Below are 15,699 nucleotides of genomic sequence, written 5' to 3' on the forward strand. Positions count from 1 at the left end.
AATAAGCTGAACACGGCGACCATACCGGCGCAAACGCCAATCCCGCGGAAAGATGTCTTGTTGAACTCCATGGGAAAGTCAACTATCTTTTCCGCGTTAGATTTGAAGGATGGCTACTATCAGGTACTCATGAGAGAGTCCGATGTAGCCAAAACGGCAGTAAGCACCCAAAGTGATATGCTGTGGGAGTGGCTTGTGATGCCCCAAGGTTTGAAAAACGCACTAGCGACAATCAACCGGGTGGTGGCTCACGTGATGCGTCAGCACCGTGCCTACGCGCCTCATTACTTTGACGATGTATTCGTGCATAGTAGGGCCGAGGACGGGCTGGGCGCAATAGAGTCGCACAAGGGTCATTTAGACGCTGTGTTACAGACTTTAAAGGACGCCTAATTGTACGTCAACTTGCAAAAAGTGCGTCATAGGGCCCCCCCCCCGAAATACCTGTGCTGGGTTGCATTGTAGGTACACATGGTGTACGAGCAGACCCAGACTAGGTAAAAAAAATCAGTAAAGGAATGGCCAACCCCAGGGCATGTGAAGGATTTGCGCCAATTCCTAGGGCTCGCTAATTACTTGCATAAGTATAGCAAGAATTATGCGGAGCAAACTAAACCATTATCTGATCTCCTTAAAAAGGACACAGAATGGGTTTGGTTAAAAGAACAAGAAGATGCGTTCACATCAGTGAAGCAATCTCTTGTAGAGGCACCGGTCTTGGCATTGCCAGACGCGGATAAGCCCTTTAGCGTCGTCTGCGATGCAAGTAATTTTGCAATCGGCAGCGCGCTCATGCAAAAGGATGACGACGGCATTGACCGCGTCATCGCTATCAGTCCCGGCTTTTAAAAGCCGCGGAACTGAAGTGCCCGTGCATGACAAATATCTGCTTTTATTAAAACTATGCTCTTGTCAAGTTTCGTGTGCACCTATTGGGCACCGAACCATTTGTGGTTTATACGGATCACGCATCACTGCGGACCGCAATAAATCACTGCATCTCTCCCCTAGAATGGCAAGATGGCTTACATTCTTCTCTATATTTAATTTCAAAGTTGAATACAAGCCGGGTATGTTAAATGTCTCGGCTGACGCTTTATCGCGCAGACCAGACTTCAAAGTTAGACACCAGGAAAGTGTGTCTAGTGCGAAAGCACATATTCAGCCGTCAACGTTGGCAGCCATGAAGGCTGCCCTTCCGTCAAACCTGAAAGCTAAGCTAAATCGCTTTAGCTACAGCGATCTATGTGCCTCATGACACAGATCTCAAGCTGATGATCCTTCACGAGCTCCATGATGCGCCATCTAGCGGGCATCTGGGCCGTGAAAAAACATTATTACGAGTGTTAGAGGAATTTTGGTGGCCACACCTATATAGATGGGTGGCCAACTATATTCGCTCTTGCGAACAGTGTCAGCGCTTTAAGCCTGCACCGTCCAGCAGTGCGCCACTGAAGCCGCTACCGATTCCAACCAACTGTTGGAAGTCAGTAAGTCTGGACTTCATGTTTGGCATACCGCCCGATTATAAGGGTCGGACAGTGCTAGTCGTCTTTGTAGACAGACTGAGCAAAATGTTGCATTTAGCACCATGTAAGACATCGATAACAGGCAAGGAGGCAGCTCTTTTGATCCTGGAAAATGTTTACCGACTACACGGGATACCCGAGTCCATAGTATCGAACCATGATTCTCGTTTTTAAGTCTGGTTTTTGGCGACATGTGTTCGAGCTGCTATGTGGCAAGCTCCACATGTCGACCGCAGATCACCCCCAGACCGATGGCCATTCAGAACGTGCCAAGCGGGTCGTGGCGGATGTCTTGCGCACTATAGCAACTCCCAAAGAATGGATCAAGCAATTTCCCTTTGTGGAGTTCGCTATAAATAACAGTCTCCACGCCAGTACGGGTGATACACCGTTTTATATTAACGGAATGCTTCATCCTCGGACGTCAGTCTCGTTTGTGCGCAGCCCGAGTCTTCGTGGGAGAAAGCCCCTCACTTTGCTCGGTGCTAAAGAGGGGCATAGTTTTGTCAATATGACGGTGACCCGCGAGGGTATTATCTCAGCGACAGAAACTTGCACTAGTGACCCTTTCAGTTTGGCAGCGGATGTATTATAGGCGATTTTGATGCTAAAAGCGTGAGCGAGGCTCAACGCTTTGTGGATGAGTGATTAGCCATCACACGAAAAGTCCGTGACGCGATGGCAAGCGCACAGGACTAGCTAAAAGAATATGCGGACCGAAATGGTTGCAAATATAATGAACGTTTTAGAGTGGGTGAAAAAGTATTATTAAGTACTGCTATTCTACCTAAGAATGCAATTTCTGTACTTTCTGGAGGTACTACGAAGTAGTTGCTGCTTTTCATTGGGCCCTTTCCGGGTGTCGAAAGTTGGAGACCTAAATTATAACCCTTCCCCGTATATGAAGACGCACCCCGTATTTTACGTGGGTCGTCTGGAACGGTATTAGACCCAAATGAGGTCACATACCCCTATTCGTCTAAGGAGACCGATGGTGACGCCGACTGTGAGTCGAGCGTCGTTCGGGTGAGGGGGACGGTGAAGGCGAAAAGCTATTGGACTGACTCCTCCTGCTACGAAGAGGACTTGGGGATCGAGGGACATCACGCGAGTAACGCTTATCCCTCGGCATTATCCTCTCGAAGAGGTCCAAGCGAGTCTTCAGGCGTTCGTAACCCTGACGAGCCTTCGCTCGGCATCAAAAATTCTGAGGTCAGTCGCGAGTTTTGACCTTCGAGATCCGCATTTCGTCGTTCAGCAGCGCTTAACGTGTGTGACTGAACGGACGGAGGTAAGGCAGCCGCGAGTAGGTTGGTGAGACGCCACTCCTATCGGGCGCCGCCTGCACTGATGGATGCGGGTGGGAATCAACGCTTCCGTGTTGGAAGGTTGCTTGCCCACCGCTCCGTGAGGCAAAGGTATCATATCCTCGTCCAATGGAATGTTTGCCCGAAGTGTTTTGACTCTTGGGAACCGATCGATACCCTATGTATTGATGTTTCCGGCTTGGTGGCTGCCTATTAAAAGGAGCACCAGCTGAGGCCTCTTCGCTAGTGTCAGATGGACTAGCAGAAGTAGCGTTGTGAGAAGAAGCAGGGGGTACAGTACCGCCCATGATTTCTTTCACACGCAAGCGGGCGAATTTAATTCGCTGCGACCGCTGTTCATTGCTTCGGAATGCGGGTGAATGCGGCGCAGGAATTTCGCCTCGTGTTGGTCGGGCGTTTCATTTGAATGTAACACGACCGGGATCGGGAAAATACGCCCAAGCGATTTTCCCTGAGCCCTCCATGATTTTAAAGGCGCCATAATAATTAGGAGCGTCTAGAAGAGCGCGCTCTGGGAGCGACGCTCTTGGCCCGTCTAATTGAGGCCATTTAGATGGAGGGAGAATCGGTGATATACCACCCGTCATGTAGCCACGTTCGAAACGACTGGCTTGTGACACCGAGTGAGCACGTTCATGTGTCGTCGGTGGAGCTTCAGGCCCCGAATCCTCTATGTTAGAATCATTATGGATAAGGGTCTGAGCATGAGGCGTTTTGGTTATACCCAACGGAGAAGCGGTTGCGCCTTTATGAGCAGCGCTCTCATTACCTGTCACTGCGCTTTACAGCGCAGACGACGAGACACCATTCGTGAATGCTGCTGTCTCCATGTTGTGAGCCATGATAGAAGTTTGGATGGGCAATAATGCGCCATGATCATTCCTCATTTTTTGCTGTCCGCATCACTACTATGAGGTGACCGCAACGGTGTCGACTCATTGTAGTCGACAATGAGCGACGGATCGGCATCCTCACTGTTATAGTGGGATGGAACCTTAGGCCCTGTTAACGCGACAGCAGCAGTGGCTGTCGCCCTTCGACTAAGGCATTTGACGCGGCAGGCGAATTAACGCGGCGCGTGCGCTTAGTGTGAGGTTGAGTGGGCGTCTTCGCAGACGACACACCAACGTGGCCACTTATAGGTGGCATCTTTGGCGCCGTGTATGGAAACACGTGCGCTAGAGTGATTGAGTGAACTAGCGGCGCGTAAAGCTGCTCGCAGTTCCTCTCTCCTCTTTGACGAATTTAATAATATAAATTCGTCCTTAAAGGGGAGATGGTGTAACGGGCTAAAGTTGCCCTGATGTTACACAGTCCCCGTTAAGTACACTTGGTGTTCTTCAGGGGATGGTCAATTACTAAATTAAAGTAATTAGACCCAGCACTTGGGTGTGGTGCTCATTTGTGACCAACCGTTGTGTATGTGATGCACATGGGTGCATTCACATTAGGATGGATGACGCCCAGCGTCATCCGTGATGACGGCTAGCGACATCCGTTACGCGAGGTATCTAGAAAGATACGCTCGCAATACATATTAAGTGTTATCTATAGAGATGACATTTTAATTGGTAAAAATAGGATTTATATGAATACGATTAAATATAAATCAGTCTGAAAAATACTTCCTACTTGGTAAGTGCGCACGAGGAGACGGATTACCGCTCCCGTGACGACACTTAACCGGAGTACTTAGTGTGTTTGGTGAGGTCGCTAACGCGACTACCACAACTACCTCACTGCACGCAAGAGAAGCAGGTTAAACCGCTTCCTCGCTGTGCTAGGGTGTGTGTCTAAGAAGAGCGTGGCCGCATTACGACGTGCCCGCCTACACCACACATCTCGCAAAGAATGTCGAGATGGTTGTCTTTCTTCGCAGAGTATAGCTTCTCCGGGGAGTTTAAATTAGGACGGATTTATGTCTTCACTGATGCCCTTTCGCGCCGGCCCGATTTTAGGCCAGCTGCGCAATTTAACAATAAGCATGAGACCACTGTTGCAACAATAAGTGTTCCGTCGTTAGCATTTCTCGACGACGTCAGAAGAGATTAACAAGAACACAAGGCTCTTAAAGGGTTGACGGAGTACCGTAAATATTCATCCCAACAATCCTTAAAAGTATTGTCGAAATTGTATAGATCCTCAACAGATCGATACACAACACGCAATGGGTTACTGTATTACGCAGCCATTGCTGGCGACACACTTCGTGTCGTCATCCCCACCCATAATGATTTGCGTTTACGCATCATACATGAGTGCCACACGACACCAATAAGTGGTCATCGTGGGCGTTAGAAGACCTATCTCACAATTAGTTGCGACTTCTACTGGCCACACCAGTATGAGTTTGTCCGCAAGTGCATACGTGCTTGCGAAGTTTGTCAACGGGTGAAGCCCAGTGCTTCATCCCGTGCTCCGTTACGACCTCGTCCCTTTCGGGCAACGTGTTGGCAGCTGTAGTCATGGACTTCGTCTTCGGATTTCCTGACGACGAACATAAGAACAATGTATTCTTCTTGATTTTGTTAATCGTTTCAGCAAGATGGTACATGTTGCTGCAGCACCGGAGTCGATCACAGCCAAAGGATATCCTAAAATCTTTGTTGACATGATATTACGACTCCATGGGCTACCCGCGAACTGGTCTTAGATCGAGACCCTAGATTAACGGCGGAATTTTGGCAAACTGTTTTTAAATCACTCGGCACAGTTGAAAATGTTAACTTCTGATTATCCTGAAACAGATGGTCAGACGGAGCAGGCAACCGGTATTCTCGAAGAGATACTTCGCGGATACGTCCACTCTTTTATGAGTTGGAGCGAGTTCTAGCCGATGGTAAAATTTGCCATCAACAATTCAGTGCATGCTTCTACAAAGCATACACCGCTTTTCGTGTATGGCTCACGCCACTTTCGTAAATCCACCTTGTTTGAGAGTAACTCTTATTCAAGGGGTGGAGGGACTCGCTCGAGCAAAGAATCTTCTAGCTCTTGCTCATCAAGGATTAGCCCTAAGGTCAATGCGAAGGATACTAATGTTGATTTACTTAACATTAAAGTGGACAAACTCAGTAATAACAATAATGCTATTACTGACTTGGACAACGATACTGAAAGACTCAGCATCGAAAACAAAATCATTTATGAGTACGATAATACAATCAATAATGAAGAGATTGATATCCCCGCAGTGCGAGCCGGTCGCACTACTAACAAAAATAAAACCGAGTCAGCAGGTGATTTCATGTTGGCTCGAGAAGCAGTGGTCCTTTTTGTACAGACTTCTATTGCTGATGCTGAGGACCGACAGAAACGGAACTCTGACAAAAAAGGAAGGGCAAACATACTTTCATTAAATGTTAATGGCCTAGTCCTACTGTCTACGGTAAACCTGTAAAAACATGTATGACAAATGTAGGCAGTAATAAATAATGCCAGGTATATCGGCTTGTTTCGTGTACTACATCGCCAAGGCAATGCGTACACGATCGAGATGCCTCGAAGAATGCGTACGCATCCTACGTTTTATGTTGGGCGTCTCCCCCCGTACCATCAGTACGAGGCTTCTTCCGATTCTTTTTATGTTGGGCGTCTCCACCCGTACCATCAGTACGAGGCTTCTTCCGATTCTCCACCCGTACCATCAGTATGAGGCTTCTTCCGATTCTAAATTATACCGGAATGTTCTAGGGCATCCGCCAAAGGCCGATGGTTCCGAGACAAAGTCTTATTGTCTCGGAACAAAGTCTGATTCTCTTCAAACAGACAATCCAATCGTTCCTCCAAGGAAAAGATCTTCTGACGAGCTGTCACCAGCTCATTTTGAAGGGACTGATGTGTCCTTTCTTTCGCCAGCTGACCAGTCGCAACCTGCGCACCATTTCTCAACTGGTCACGGGAAACATTATCAACCGTCACCGTTATTTCGCGGCGACAGGATCGCTCATGATAAAAATACTCCCTCAACTAGTAAAGGGTGTGACCCAAATCATGATGTCGATCCGGGTTCGTCAAACGAGGCAAACCCGATCTTTTCTCCCCCTCTACATTCATTGACGGATTCGAGTGGTAAGAAACGTTTCTTGCTGAAAGCTTCTCGAACCACCGTGTGGTAAAAGAAGATGGAACGAATTATCTCGTTCTTGGCGAGGATATCAACCACTCGCACAATAGTTGGAAGCCTCGTTTTTAACTGAAACTGGACGTTCCGGCTATCGTCTTGCAGTACGACGAGACCCATGCAGAAGGTCCATCGGAGAACGAGCGCTTCCCACGATCGTAGAGGGGTTGGAGGTTCTCGAACCCTTGACCCATCTCGTAAGAGATGAGAGTCCTCCAATGAGGATCGTTGAAGAAATATGCTTCCTTAGGGGCATGAATTGCACTCTTAAAACACTATGGGCAGGAGTCCCCCACGAGAGGCAAGAAATTTCTGCCTCTCTAGACAAACGGTTCAACTTATAGCGTGCACCGACTACGGTCCGTTTCTTGAACCGTTCACGGAAAGCATTTAGCTCATCAGGCCAGATGTGTTTTGTACATTCTGTACAAATGCTGTCCAATCTTGGAATAAAGGTTTGACATCCTTTGCCCGTTTAGAAGAGTACCACCGATGCCGGAAAAAGGCATCGATGAAGAATTACGTCTAGGCTTGTTAAGCCTGAATGAGTCGAATAGCGTAATATAATATCGATCGTTGGTCATACCAGACAAACGACTTAGGTTATACTTAGAGGGCAACCAGGCCTCTTTTCTGTAGCGCTCCCTAAAATCACTCCTTTCCTGATGATGCAAACTAGCACACTCTTCCCTTCGCGACCACTTAGTTCCGGGTGACGCATACCAACGTCACCAGAGTGGTCAATCGCGCACAGTTTCAACTCTACGCAGGACCCTGGGAAGGATGTGCGTCTGCAACTGATATCGTGTAGAACACACTTGAGGAATAGTTGACGGGATGCCAATCGTCACCAATTCCTACCCAGCTCGTGGAGACTGGGGTAGTGAGAGGACGATGACAAGTAGTCATGCGTCCGATTGTCCTGCACAGAGCCAAAAGCCTGTGGCAGTAGCCGGCGCGCTGACAGGAAGTCAAGCGTCGCATGAACCGACACAGACCCTAGAGCCTGGTGCGGTTGGAAGGAGTGCGTTAGCCAGGACAGCAACGGCACTTTCTTCCCAGAAAAAGGTCGCAGTGACTCGAACAACGAGTACCCGACAGTTTAGGACGATCAAAGGCTCGTCTAAACGAGTGACCTTTGGATCAGTCTATAATGAAGAGGACAGGCCATCGAACGAGTGTTCGAGGCCGTCAAAGACAAAATTGCGCAGGCATCCTCAGTTGAGATGCTTGGGCGAGTCTTTATATCTGACGAGGAGATAGTAAATCTCCCGGAGATGTCGCGGGATCTGTTCCTTATCGAATTAAAGGAAGGAAAGATCCACGAAATAGTCGCACCAGTTCCAGGAGAAAACTTGGTGGACTGTTGCTCGTCGTCCACAATGAACGAGAGCGTCCTAGAAACGGACAAAAAGAAGCGGTTCGCTGCTCAAGGCTGGGATGCCTTGAAAGAGACAGTCCGTTCTTTGAAGTTCTATGGAGACATCACGATGTGTTCTCAGAAGAAGTACCGAGCTGCCTACCAGTAGATAGGGGCATCGAGCACGAAATTGACCTCGCACCTTGCTCCAAGAATTGTGTGACGAGGCAATGGCCGTCGCCGAAAGAACAAGGCATTTTCATCGATGAGTTCTTCGACAAGCGAGCCAAGGTGGGACATGTACGTGAGAGCAAGTCGCCTCACTGCAGCCCGACCTTCTGTGTGCGTAAATGCCACAGGTCGATGGCGCGTGGTTCATGCTTACAATAAGCTGAAACACGGCGAACATACTGGTGCAAACGCCAATCCCCGCGAAAAGATAATGTGTTGAACTCCATGGGAAAGTCATTTATCATTTCCGCGTTGGATTTGAAGGATGACTACTATCAGGTATTCATGAGAGAGTCCGATGTAGCCAAAACAGTTGTGAGCACCCCAAGCGGTATGCTTTGGGAGTGGCTTGTGATGCGCCAAGGTTAAAACGCACCAGCGACATTCAACCGAGTGGTGGCTCACGTGATGCGTCAGCACCGTGCCTACGCGCTCCATTACTTTGACAATGTATTCGTGCATAGTAGGGCCGATGTCGGGCTGAGCGCAATAGAGTCACACACGCGTCATTTAGACGCTGTGTTGCAGACTCGGAAGGACGCCCAACTGTACGTCAACTTGCAGAAGTGCGTCATAGAGGTCCCCTAGATACCTGTGCTGGGCTGCATCGTAGGTACACATGGTGTATGAGCAGATCCCGACAAGGTAAAATCGGTAAAGAAATGGTCAATCTTACAATACGTGGCCAATTCCTAGGGCTCTCGAATAACTTGCATAAGTACAGCAAAAATTATGCAGAGCGTACTAAGCCCTTGTCTGACCTCCTTAAAAAGGTTGCAGAATGGGTTTAGTCAAGGTAACAAGTAGTTGCGCTCACATCAGTGAAGCAATCTGTTGTAGATGCACCGGTCTTGGTATTGTTAGACGCGGGTAAGCTTTTTAGCTTCGTCTGCGATGCAAGCAATTTTGCAATTTGCAGCGCGCTCATGCAGAAGGATGACGACGGCGTTGATCGTGACATTTCTGATCAGTCCCGCTTTGAAAGCCGCGTAACCGAGTTGCCGTGTGCATGACAAGGAGCTACTTTCAATAAAGTATGCTCTTGTTAAGTTTTAAGTGCGCCTATTAAGCACCAAACCGGGCTCACATTCTTCTCTGAATTAGATTTAGAGTTGAATAGAGCCGGGTAAGTCAAATGTCTTGGCTGACGCTTTTTCGTGAAGACCAGACGTCGAGGCAAGACACCAGGAAAAAAGTGTGTCTAGTGCTAAAGCACAATTGAGCCGTCAACGTTGGCAGCCATGAAGGCATACCACGTGACGAGCTCGTTACCTTTGATATAAAAGTAGACTAAAGTCAGAACTAACATTGTCGCCTGCTGTTGATCACTTTGGTGGACGAAAGGTAACCTTTCCGTCGCACTTAAAGGCTAAGCTTAATCGCTTTAGCTGTAACGATGGCCTGACATGGCATAAGCTGTTCCTTTGAGAATCTATGTGTCGCATGGCACAGATCTCAAGTTGATGATTCTTCGCGAGCTCCATGATGCAATATCTAGTGGCCATCTGGGCCGTGAGAAGACATTTTTGAAAGTGTCAAAGGAATTCTGTTGGCCACAACTATATAGATGGGTGGCCAACTCTATTCGCTTATGGGAACAGTGTCAGCGTGTCAAGCCTGCACCGTCCAGCAGTGCGCCACTGAAGTCGTTACTCATTCCTACGGATTTGTTGGAAGTCAGTAAGTCTGGACTTCATGTTTGGCATGCGTCCGACCATAAGGGTCGGACGGGGCTCGTCGTCTTTGTAGACAGACTGAGCAAAATGGAGCATTTAGCACCATCAAAATCATCGATCACAGCAGGCGAGGAGGCAGATCTCTTGTTCCTAGATCATGTATACCGACTACACGGGATGCCCAAGTCCATAGTATCGGATGGGTCTTCTGAACCATCGGATGGGTCTCGTCATACTGACGGACGAGGCCCTCAACGTCAGCAACCAGCTGGAAACGAGGCTCCCAGCTGTCATGTGAAGGTGGATAACCACGCCAGCGAACAAGATAACTCGTTCGCTGCCCCTTCACATCACGGTGGTTCTGGATACGTTCCACAAGGAAATGCTGACCACCGTGGGAATCCACCAATGGTTGTTGTGGAAAAGGGAAAATTAGATCCGAACCGTGTGTCGGATCAAATGTCGAGGATCGACAAAATGGATCACTTCCTCCATGATTTGGAGGAGGGACTTCACCACGAGCGCGGCAAGCGTCGCTCGTTGGAGCAGACGGTGCAGGCTCACCATATCGAGCGGTTGGAAGACCGTTCGAAGAGTGCGTACTCCATGTTTGAGTACGAACGGAAGTATCATGCTGTTCGCAATGAGCTGTCGTCAGCCCATCGTAGTTTCGAGGATATTCGGAACCGGCATGAGAAACTACAAGTTCAACATGGGAATCTGGTTCGCGATCACAAGAATCTTTCGGGGATTCTTGAAAAGGGTGGTCAAATCCGTCCTCGGAGGAAGCCGCGTTCTGATGGAACGAGCGGAGCCGACCAACGTAAAACGTAGGATGCGTTCGCATCGTACGTGGCAATTCTATTGTGTACGCATTGCCTCTTCGATGCAGAACACGGAACGGCTCAATGAGCTTGGGTAGTAGCTTACTGCTACCCACATTAGTGACTACGCGCTTAGGTAAGTTTACCGTAGAGGGTAGTACTAAGTCATTACTTTTGAATGATAGAACATTTGCTCTTCCATGTTTGTTAGCGTTACATTTCTGACGGTTCACTGCGCTAGCAGTGGTATCCTGTACGAAACAGACTGCTGATTCTCGAGCCAAATTCCTCTGCTGACTCATTTGTTTTGTCTTTTCCAGTGCGCTTTGTGCGCACTGCCATGAGATTTTTCTCATCTTTAATGTCGATTGCTTCGACATCGACATCATTCGCGTTGCTGTTGACTTTGACGCGTGATGAGCATTAACCAGGAGTGGTTTTGCTCGTGCGAGTCCACCCTCCCTAAACGTGAGGATCCCTCTGATTGGGTAGGTATACGTGGATGGCGTAAGCCATCTACGAAGAACAGGTGTTGCTTTGTAGACGCATGTACCGAATTATTGATGTCGATTTCAACCATCGGAAAAACTCGCTTCAATTCGGATACGATTGGACGTAACCTCGAAGTATCTCTTCGAGGACGCGATTTACGCGTTCCATCTGACCATCTGTCTTTGATCGATCAGAAGTTGATATAGTCAGCCGTATTCCGAGAGATTGGAACATTGATTGCCAGAACTCCGCCGTGAATCTTGGATCTCTATCCGAGACCAATTCACGGGGTAACCCAAGGAGTTTGAATACCGAATCGATAAAGACACGGGCACAACCCGGAGCCGTAATCGACTCTGGTACTGCAGCACGATGTACCATCATGCTGAATCTGTCTACAAAAACACGGATTCCATTATTTTTATGATCGTCTACGGGAAATCCGATGACGAAGTCCATAAATACGGACTGCCAACATTCGGCCGAAAGTGGTAGAGGTTGAAGAGGTGCACGGGATAAACGGCTAGGCTTCACAGTTGACATACCTCGTAAGCACGAATGTACTTGGGCACAAACTGATACTGGCGGGACCAGTAAAAGTCGCGACTTACTGTGAGGTAAGTCGATGCCCCTTGTTGGTGCATAGTGACACTTTACATGATGCGCAAGCGCAAATCATTCTGAGTTGGGACGACGACACGTGTACACGATCCAGGAACAAAAGAGCTTCCTCCTTTCCTGTGATCGATGTTTTATATGGTGCTGAATGCACCATTTTGATCGGTCTGTCAACAAAGACGACGAGCCCCGTCAGATTCTTAGGATCAGGTGGCATGTCAAACATGAAGTCCAGACTTTCTGACTACCAACAGTTGGTTGGAATCGGTAGCGGCTTCAGTGGTGCACTGCTGGACGGTGCAGGCTTAATGCGCTGACACTGTTCGCAAGAGCGAATATAATTGGCCACCCATCTATATAGGTGTGGCCACCAAAATTCCTCCGACACTCGTAAGAACGTCTTTTCACGGCCCAGATGCCCACTAGAAGGCGCATCATAGAGCTCGTGAAGGATCATCTGCTTGAGATCTGGTCATGAGGCACATAGATTCTTAATAAATCACAAGGTGACAGCTGATACCATAACAGGCTATCGCTGTAGCTAAAACGATTTAGCTTAGCTTTCAGGTGCGACGGAAGAATTCGGATCACGCTCCCGTGACGACACTTAGCTAGAGTACTTAGTGCGTTGGCTGAGGTCGCTAAGGCACCCACCACAACTAACTCACTACACGCAAGAAAAGATGGTGTAACCGCTTCCTAGCTGTTGCAGGGTGTGTGCTTAAGTAGAGCGTGGCCGCATTAAGACGTGCCTACCTACACTTGCACTGGTTATCCTTCCCACGACCCACATCTCTGCGTGTGTACGTGATGATGAGCCTCAATATTGATTGGGCTTATTTTTCCCGCCTCTCCGAACATCATCGGGAGGTGGCAGGACTTATGGCGCAAAAACTTGGTGAACAAGCCTTGGCAAGGCTCTTGAGCAGTACTCCTGAGCAACATGTTTCTCAATTGTAGCAGTTTGATGTATTCGTGCTCGGACAGCGGATAGCCGCGTCCGAGGCACAGAGCCATGCTGCGGCGGAGTCCGTCACTCAGACTCAGGATGAGCTGAGGCATGAGCAGGCTCGGAGCAAGGCTCTCAACAAGACTGTGAGATGCTCTCTGTCCGGCCGCATCAAGCAAGGCTGATTTGAATGGACCCGCCCAAGTTCGATGGGCTGCAGCGCACACGATTGCCCACTGGCTTTTAGCCGTGGAGCAATGCGGTGTCACCCAGCTCATCGTGGACGACAGCCGGATGTTGTCGTACGCCATGTAGCATCTGCACGGTAAGGCCTCAGAGTGGGCTTACTCGGCGCTTATGGCGGACAGAAAGGCGTTCCCTGCATGGGCGATCTTTTAAGAAAAGATTCGCGCCATGTACCAGCCGCCGAACAACGAAGTGTTGCTTCAGGCGCGCTTCTTTGGAGCGCGACAGGCGAAGCGATCTCTGCAAGAGTATCTGCAGGAGATGCGCTTGCTGTCAGCGTCCAATACCGTAGGTCCGATATCGGAGCACATTAAGTTGTCCACTTTTATGAACGGACTAAGGCATGGACCATCGCGACAGGCTCTTTTCAAAGAGATGCCATCGACGATGGAAGAGGAAATTCATATTCCCTTAGTTGAGGAGCAATTCTACAACAGTGCCTTGGTGACAGCTTGGTATAAGCCGTCGGCCGAGAGGTCAAATGCCACTCCCATGGAGTTGGGCAATGCAGACGTTGTCAGCAATAAATGCGGCAAGCGAGGCCATATGATGGCTCGCTGCTATGCCAGGATCCCTGCTGGGGCAAAGACACCCAGCACGAGGACTCTTTACCCAAAGGGCGATGGCAAGAACCAGCGTGCGAGACGCATCAGTTCTGCATCGACCACTGAGGGGTCGCGAAATGCAGGAGCGCAGTAGGGGCGGGATGCCCTGCTGACGCGGACTCTGAAGCTACCCCTAAATCAAAGTTGTGGGACAAATGGGTAGCATAGTCCTTGAGGTCTCAAAATTTCGGACCTCAACCCTGCTGGTCTATAGCGCTCAAGTAAGAGGCTATGACCAGGTGAAAACCCTTCTAGTGGATTCGGGTGCATCACAAATTTTGTAAAACTTGCGGCTCTTAGAAAGAGACCGGCGTTGTTTGAGTCGCTATGCAAGGATGGCAAGCGAGAAGAGGCGACCGTTTGTTTAGCGAACGGCGCGCTCGTTAAGTCTGAGGGAGTTCAGGTAGAACTCGCCTTCAGCTTTAGTGACTTCTCTTGTGAAGAGAAGTTCACGGTGCTAGGTTATAGTCCGTATGACCTCATCCTAGGCATGCCATACCTAGAAGTGGAGCAAATCATTTTTGGTGTCCTGCGTAGCGTTCGCAAACTGTACGTGTACGCCAGCCTATCTATGGTTAGTGTTGGCAAAACACTAACCATAGCGTGTACGCCAGCCTATCTATGGTTAATGTTGGCAAATTACTAACCATAGATAGGCTGGCGTACACGCACAATTTGCGAACGCTACGCAGGACACCAAAAAGGATTTGCTCCTCTTCTGCGAGAGGCGTATGCAACTGATGTTGTGACGAACACAATTGATTCTGCGTTAAAGGGATGTCAAACATCACCAATTTCTACCCAGCTCGTGGAAACTGGGGTAGTGAAATGGAAGATGACAAGCAGTCATGCGTTTGAATGTCCTGCACAGAGCCAAAAGCCTATGGCAGTAGACGGCGAGCTGACAGGAAGTCATGCGTCGCATAAACCGGCACAGTGCCTAGAGCCTGGTGCGGTTTAAAGGTGCGTTAGCTAGGAATGCAACGGCACCCGCTTCACAGAAAAAGGTCGTGGTGACTCGAAGAACGAGTATCCGACAGATTAGGACGATGAAAGGCACGTCTAAACGAGTGATATTTGGATCAGTCTCTAATAAAGAGGACGGGCGCCGTCAAAGACGAAATTGCGGAGGCATCCTCAGTTGAGGTGCTCCGACAAGTCTTTAAATCTGCCGAGGAGATAGTAAATCTCCCGGAGATGTCGTAGGATCTGTTCCTTGCCGAATTAAAGGAAGGAAAGATCCACGAAATAGTCACACCAGTTCCAAAAGAGAACTTGGTGGGCTGTTGCTCGTCAACCACAATGGACGAGAGCGTCCTAGAAACGGACAAAAAGAAAAGGTCCGCTGCTCAAGGCAGGGATGCCTTGAGAGACAGTCCGTTCTTTGCGGTTCTGTGGAAACATCGCGATGTGCTCCCAGAAGAAGTGCCGATCCGCCTTCCAGCAGATAGGGGCATCGAGCACGAAATAGACCTCGAACCTGGCACCAAGTATTGTGTGACCAGGCAATGGCCGTTGTCGGAAGAACAAGTCGATTGTATCGATGATACTTCGACAAGCGAGCCAAGGCGGGACATGTGCGTGAGAGCAAATGGCCTCACCGCAGCCCGCGTTTTTGAATGCGTAAAGCCACAGGTGGCTGGCACGTGGTTCATGCTTACTATGAGCCGAACATGGCGACCATACCGGCGCAAACGCCAATCCCGCGGAAAGATGTC

Source organism: Bremia lactucae, linkage group LG4 (genome assembly GCF_004359215.1).
Source record: "Bremia lactucae strain SF5 linkage group LG4, whole genome shotgun sequence".
NCBI lineage: Eukaryota > Oomycota > Peronosporomycetes > Peronosporales > Peronosporaceae > Bremia > Bremia lactucae.